The following is an 8,143-nucleotide window of genomic DNA, read 5'->3' as shown; positions in this document are numbered from 1 at the left end:
CATATTATTTTCCAAAGTTATAATTACAGTGATTAAGTTTATGTAATCACCAAAGTACAGCCGGTATGTGGGGTTTTGTATACATTACTTGATAATCGTCACCATTGGGGCAGCCATTGGGTGATATGACCAAAATCACAGACACCATTGGACAGGTGGGCCATTGGGTCGAGTGGTAAAGTACCGTGGGTAGTTGGTTGATATCAGAAACATTGTAAAAGATCTTAACATTGTAAATTATAACAAATGTGTCGTTTTCAGTAAAATGAATGATTCACTCAGTATTTCCCGCTGACAAAACCTTTTTAAAACGCGTTTCAGGTAATTCCAGTAGATTGGAGTAAGAATTAGATCCGGCACTAAAGGACTTCAAGAAGTGGCTTATTTTATTAATTAAATCAAATTAAGAAATATTGTTTTATTAAAAGCTACCTTTGTAAAACATGGAATTTATTCCATCTATTTAAATAAAATCCGGTGTTTCTAAACTCTGATAATTTTCCTAACTCACGATCCTGATGAAATTTCCGCTGCAATGTCTTTCAAAATAATCACCGGTACCACTGGACTGCTCACGGCACCGATTCCGGCCAGGATAGGGTCGGGGGACGTGACACTCGTAATTCTTTTCACATTGTCCACTGACTTTAATAGACTGACAACACAATTAATTGGTCGATACAATGTAATGGGCTAACACAATGAATTGAGTATTATCACATGTAAACAGACCAACTCACATGCAACTTTGACTTAAAAAAAACGCTGACACTCCTTAATATCTATTGGGTCGCAAACTGATTAATACACATGAGCTGGTAATTTATGCTCTCATTGGACCATTTAGCAACTTTCAAAACACTTTTGATTTTAATATTGTGAATATATCAAGTTATGACAACTGCCGCAACGTTTGAAGTGGACCGACAAATACTTTGATTTAGTCTTTCAAAACTCTATGATAGGGCCAATGACTCCACTATAACCGACAAACTCAATTGATTCTCGTGTAAAGTTCACATGCCCATACTAAATGTCTTAATATCTTGATTGGACCAAACACATTATCGAAACAATTATCAATGTATTGAGAATATCAAGTGGCCGACACCTTTACTTTAAATCACAAGCAAGACTTCTTGAAACCATTAATCCACTTTCACATGTACTGACAAATCACATGACAATGCTACAACACCTTTTCCAATTACTTATAACCTTGTTCAATGTTACACTCAACTCAATGTATGTTCAAGCGTTGTGTCGGTTTCAAACGGTGCGTTGGTTCAAACGATGGGTTGTTTCAAACGATGTGTCAGTTCAAACAATGTGTCACTTTCTCAAACGAGATGGATTTTTCAAACGATGCTTTCAAACGGTATAGTCACTTCAAACGATATTTCAAACGGAATACATTCCTCAAACGGTAGTCATGTTTCAAACGATATGACCATACTTCAAACGATATGCCAAGCGGAAGGGGTCATTCAAATGGTCAACTCAAACGGAATGATGCCTTTTCAAACGATGGGTTGTATTTTCAAACGGAATGGACCATTTTCAAACGATAAGGTCAAGATTCGTTCAAACGGAATGGTATTTTCAGTCCAGTTTTACCACTATTACTTCAAATTTTGAACTAATACTCTCAAGTGTTTGTTAAAACACCATTACACACACATTGTGAAAGTTTCAGCCGATTTTAACCGTGAAAACTTGTGATTTTTTAAAAAGAAAGGTGTAGAAACAGAAATTGCAGCTGAATTGTATAGAACTCTTCTTCCTGAGCTCTGATACCACTTGTAGGATCGATTTCGACCCGGATGAGTCGATCGGAAGAGCTCTAGTCCGTTTCAGAGGCGGAAACTAAGAAAGGGATGTGAAAACAACTGGAATTACACTTTAAACCTCTTGTATATTGAAATGACAGTGTTTACAATAAGAGGAAATACCGACAGCACTTCGGTATCACTTTGCTTGTTCGTTACAAATGACATCGTTTGAACCCTATATATAGTACTAGACCCTTCCGTTTGAAACATTTCAAATGGACACCTTTCAAACTAAAGGGTTCAAACGGCCACCCTTCAAACTAAAGGGTTGAAATGACCACTCTTCAAACTAAAGGGTTGAAATGGAATACAAATTCAAACGGTTACATTACATTTCAAACGGTCATGCATGTTTTCAAACAATTGGACCATTTCACTTGATGATGTATATGATGATGTCACTCATGTGATGTCATCATCAAAGATGATGACATAAACCTTGATCAAATCTGCAACGAACCCGATACTTGACATAAGACGAAGACGACAGATGAATGCACTAACACACACGGGAAGTGATCCGAGATTCCATACAGTCTAAACATAGCAATCGACTGAGGAAACGAACTAACAAAAGGAGCATTACCCATAACTCTATCAATCTTCTTCAGTAAACCAACGCCTTTTTTGGGTTTTTGACTCCACGTGTAGTGAAAACCAGTTCTATTAATATCAAAAACCTCAATGTCCTCCACACAATCTTTAAATTCACGCATACCTGGAGAAAAAGAGGAGCAACCAATCGATCTATCTTCCAGATTAAGAGCAGCATTGAAATCTCCCATAATGATCGTTTTCTTTTTGATGTTGTATAACGTTAGTTTCATTTTATTAAAGATAAAAAAACGCTCGATTTTATGGTATAATTTTTTTTAAAACAAAAGACATATAAAAAGTTTCGACCGTTTGAAAATGGTGGGAAACAACATGTAACTTGCTTGTGCATATTCTTTTTTCTCTTGTAGACAAAATTACCCATCCCATTTGATTCTTCGTTGGACACTTATCACTCTATAATGGCTTCTCACCATTCTTATTTTTAAACCTTTTCTAGTATAACTCATACTATAAATCAACCATCATGGATTTTAGTTTTGTAAATGGATTAACATTTCAAACACATTATAAATAGTCAATTGCACATATGGGAAGATTCTACACAGAAGAACGTTTTTAACAAGAAGCAAAGGAACAAAATAAAGTATTCAACTTTTCAATTTTAAAATTTTTAAAAATACTAGAAAATGGCCGAAATGCAATATTTATTCTTCTCTTTTACCATGATGGTGGGGGATATGATGGTGGTTGGTGGCGGTGGTGGAAGAAGATAGAGTAGAGAGAAGAAGATGAGTGGGTTTATTTTGTGAGAGAGAAGAAAATGAGTTACATGTGTATCTCCTAAACAATAATCCCCTGTTGGCTCCTCTTGAACAAATCAAAAACAATAATTAAAGATATTCTTAATATATATTAAAGATAATTTAATATGTGTGGGAGGTGAATTTACAAATATGCCCATCATGTGAGTTACATGTGATAAATAATTAACTAGGTTAATGGGTTTAGTTAGACTCAGGGGCCAAAATGGTTAGATATAGGGACCATAGGGGCAGATCTGTTAAAAATTCTTATTTTGGGCCAATATAGTAAAACTGATATAACCACAGGGGCCAAAAACGTAATTTACTCAAAAATATAAAAACAAAGTCCATCTAGTTAGGTCTATTTTCTAGACATGACCTACACACTTGTGCGCAAATATTTAAAAATGAAAATAAACATATGAACATACCAGTTTAATGGTTTTTTGTATGTAAGAAGTAAAAGTGTTTACAGATATGAATAGAAAAAAAAAACGATTTAAGATATTTTTTTCTAGTAATATTTCAGTGTTTATTGTTGTTTAAGTTAAATGTGTAATTGGTCTCTGTGGTTTGCAAATATTGCAGATTTAGTCTCAATGGTTCAATAATTACACTTTGCACTCGGGTGATCCTTAGGGGGAAGGGGCACAATCGGTGACCCCTTCGGTGACTCATGGAAGGCACACTACGGTGAGTACTCACCGAGTGGTGAAGAGGAGAGAGGGGTTAACGGTGGGTTCTACCCTCTTTTAACAAATCACAAATTTATCTTTGAGTAAAATGCACGGATAGTCCCTGTGGTTTTGCAAAATAACACATATAGTCCTCAACTTTTGGAAATTACACCGGTGCTCCATGTGGTTTGACAAATACTCGTATAGCCCCTGGAGTGGATGGGGGTTAGTTTTCTCAGTTATGTGAATGTGAAATGACAAAATTACCCTTCATCTTCTTCACTCTATAAAAACACAACAACCCCACCCCAACCCTACCCACCCCCCACCTTTCTCTCTTTTTCAACGGAGGTATGGTGGCCGATCTTCCAATATCAAACATCTCAGGCAATCGTAATTTGTCAGATCCTCTTCTCAACCATTTTATCAACACTAGCTCCGTCCGATTTAACCTGCTCTACGTTTTCTGCAGTTTGCATATTAGGTTTCGTATCAGTAGCGGTGGTAGATTAAGATTCCTTAGTGGTGTCATGGCGGACGGCTGACTTTGACCGGCATTCTGAACCTGTTGTTGTACCGAGCACACAACCCATAGCTTAACCTAAGGATTGAAATAACCGTTAACAATTTTGATTCTTCTTCATGCATTAGGTTTTGAGAAATTGTAATTGTAAATGTGAAGAGATCTGTTCCGCTGAAGGTGAAGATTCCGGTGGTGATTTGCAGTGAGGTGAGAGAAGAAGAAAAAGAAGCTAAAAAAGAAGTCAGAATTTGAAGTCTTTTTTCTCTATTTAGATTTGGATTTTGATTCGAGTTATTTGGTCACTGACTTTTGAAGTGTTTACTGAATCTGATGTTGAAATGGAAATGTTGCTTGTGGAAATTTAATGGTGGTGGTTGTATCATGGTGGAGGATGTTGAGAATGAAGTAAGTGGTAATTTCTAGTGCTGTTTTGTTGTGATCTGAAATTTGATATCTTGATTATAAGATGTGTTTTTCTTGAAATTAGATATGGATCAATTGTGAATTGTACATCTGATTACGAAACTCAATCGGATCTAGTTAAGTAACTGATGCATTGCGTTCATAAATTTATGATTTTGTCACACCCCGATTTCCACGTGTTTCACTGGTGGGCCCGGTGGGGGATTACCGTGACGTAGTTGGCAACAATATAGTCAAACCACACAATATATAAATGCACAGCGGAAGCATAAAGATAAATATATTTCAACTGTCGAATGTAAGATCCAAGTATCACAATCGTCGAAATATAATCCACAGGGGATCAAAATGAAAATATAAATATTGTTCAACAGATATGGCATCCCAAGCTTGCGAGACTCTAACGATGCTTAAGGAGTGGCCAACCTATTCCGTGCAAAACCTGCATTTAATCTTTTTGGGGAAAATACGTCAGTTTACACTGGTAAATACATTCAACCGACACTTTTGTAAAATGTTTAATAAAATTGATTGAATGCACAAGGCACAAACTCTTTATAACTTGGGATAATTTATCAATTAAATCTTGTAAAAGAATTACATGTTAACTATGCGTTCGGTCGCCCGGGTCGTGCCGGGTTTAAGGTTATAGACACGCCACAAAGCATAAAAGCCGTAGCGGGAAAACCAACGGTTATACCTTTAATATTATAGACACATTACGGGTGTACGTCTACACCCGTGTGTCGGGGGTCGTGGCCATTTCGTAAAATGACGTCAAGGATATCTGTGACATGGTCATTAAGCTCCCAAAGGCGTAAAGCCAAACAAAACAAGTTTTTAAACGGGTCATATTGATAATACCCAACTACTAATGAGTTGGGGTCAATTGCCCGACCAAGCGGTATTTTAAATACCGTAACCCAAGCCCGTATATCGGAAAATAAGTTAAAAGTATTTACGTGAGCAAGTATTAATCCTTAATCAAACAAAAATGCAATTTCTTTTACCGGTCTCCTATTCTGGAACGAAGGTTTAAACAACCTATTAGAATCCTAACGGGTCTTTAATTTAGCCTTAGCTTAGACCGGTCAGTTTCGAAGGATAATTACGGTTTAATCGCATGAAAGGCGAAAACCGGGAATGGAATGTGGTTTGGACCCAACAAGTTTGATGACTTGTTTTATATGGGTATAATAACCACACTCTGGATTTTGAAGTAAAAATGATATGGTTTGACCCGTTTCGGCTAGTTTATGTAAACTGGTTACATAAACCGGGCCGTGCGCGCAAAATGCGTAACGGGTAACCGTAAGAGTCCTACACAGGTTTCCTAAGTTAATATGCTTTAAATAGGTTGGGGTATCAGTAGGATACCTTCCATAATGCCCGTAACGAATTTAAGTCCAACATACGCCCCGTAGGGGTATTTTGGTCGTTTTAACGATTATAAAAGAGGTTTCTGAGTTCTACAGGAAATCTGAGTTTTCCGAACATTTTATAAAGTCAAAAATACTCTATTTATATTTTAAAATCAGTAGAAACTGGAATCGGGTCAAAATACTTTGTAGAACTCAAGTTATGTCCAAAAAGGGTATATTCGGTAATTACCGAACCGATGCCATAACCGCAGGTTATGAGCAGGTTAAAAATAATTAAAAATCTTTAAAAATCCCAAAATATTATTTTACATCAGTGGGTAAAAGGTTTGGTGTCGAAATATGGGTTTAGATAGGCGTTATGCTAATTGCGCCGTTTAATTACTAAAGATTTCGTAATTGCGCTATTTAGCATATCTCCTATTCTGGACCTCGGATTGACGTGAAATTTTAGGGACATGCTTATAAATCAGTAGCTAAGGTTATTGTCCTTTCACATGTCCAAAATTCTCGTTTTAAAGTAAAAAGGGCGTTACGGTCAACTTTTAAGCATTTAACGGAATTGTGCTAAAGACTCGGACAAACAACGAACCGGTCACAGAGGGTTATACCATTATGTAACCTGGTCCTAAGAGAGTCCTAAGGCATATCTAAAACATACCCAACCGGGTCAGAACTGAAGTCAAAGCAAAAGTCAAAGTTTTGCGACCTTCGGTTCCGAACCGGGTTAATATAGCAAATGGTCGGATCAAACAAGCTTAGACAAGTTAATATACTTATTATCATGTTATATGAGTGTTAAAACAGGTTACACACCATCTACATTACTGATTATGCATAAAACCGCAAAATAGCATTCTGTTGACTTTTTCTAAGCAAGTTTGACTTGACATTTGGACTAGTTAGAGTGGGAATCAGAGGGTGCCCTTTTAGGGGTTTAATGCCCACATGATTACCAACATATAACTACTCTTGATTCGACAAACCACTGGACCATTTGTGATTTGTCGTAAAGTCAATCGTTAATTACGACGGATTTACTTTTAAGCTAAAACTATACATAAACTGAACTAAGAAGGGTGGAGCATACTTACAAGAGTCCTATGCACGGCCAGAGATGAGTAGAGAGTGTTCTTGAGCTCCAGATGTGATCAAGAAAGCTGATTGAGGTGTGAGGAACTTGTTGCAAAAATGTGGCCTTTTATAGCCAATGTAGATCCATAAGATCATCACACCAAGGCCTACAAGTGCTTCTTGATGATCAACAACTGTCCCTGAGTGCTAGGGGATGATTAGGGGTCGCCCATGTCTCTGAAAATATCTTACCATAGTGTTTTACCGTTTACAACAGCCAACAGCCAAGCTGCTGTAGCTGGGCGTCCCTTACGGACCGTAAGGCAGGGCGCTTGCGGTCCGTAAGCCTTTTACAGAGAACATGTTTTACCCCTTCGCACCTTACGGTCCGTAAGGCAGGACCCTTACGGTCCGTAAGCGGTTGTCAGAGGCAAAAAAATTTAACCTTTCATGCATTGAACAGACAACTGTCAATGCATGATTTCTGGCCATGAATCATCAGTACCATACTTTGAACCCATGCTTGATCAGATGTCTACCCCAATATGCCATGTAAATGATTTGCACAATAATAGGATTCATGAAATGGAGATTTTAACGTGCATTATTTTCTTAGGATCCAAATTAGCAAATTTTGGACATCTTTTGTTATTAGTAATTACCGGATTAAGACATAATAGATGCTTTTTTAATTATGCTTAGGGTCTTGGGATTTATAATGAAGTCGCTCAGAGGTAAAAATTTACATGTCGACATGTTCAAAAAAAATCCCACCGTACATCTTAATTATATCCGGGTTCATGACACTTTTTTCGTATGTGACACATGTCGTTTATTTATTGGACACAAATTTTCGAGGTGTTACATTCTCACC

At 37.1% G+C, this 8,143-nt stretch overlaps 1 long non-coding RNA gene across 1 annotated transcript; it reads left to right on the top strand.

Annotated features, from left to right (window-relative positions):
• Positions 1 to 4,036: 4,036 nt before the first annotated feature.
• Positions 4,037 to 4,962, top strand: LOC110905767. The gene is made up of 2 exons (XR_002573401.2): positions 4,037 to 4,263; positions 4,343 to 4,962. It is a non-coding gene; the product is annotated as an uncharacterized LOC110905767 (long non-coding RNA).
• The last annotated feature ends 3,181 nt before the right edge of the window (positions 4,963 to 8,143 follow it).

The sequence above is a fragment of the Helianthus annuus genome, chromosome 2, assembly GCF_002127325.2.
Source record: "Helianthus annuus cultivar XRQ/B chromosome 2, HanXRQr2.0-SUNRISE, whole genome shotgun sequence".
NCBI classification, from domain to species: Eukaryota; Viridiplantae; Streptophyta; class Magnoliopsida; order Asterales; family Asteraceae; genus Helianthus; species Helianthus annuus.
This window is presented reverse-complemented; position numbering and strand designations above follow the sequence as displayed.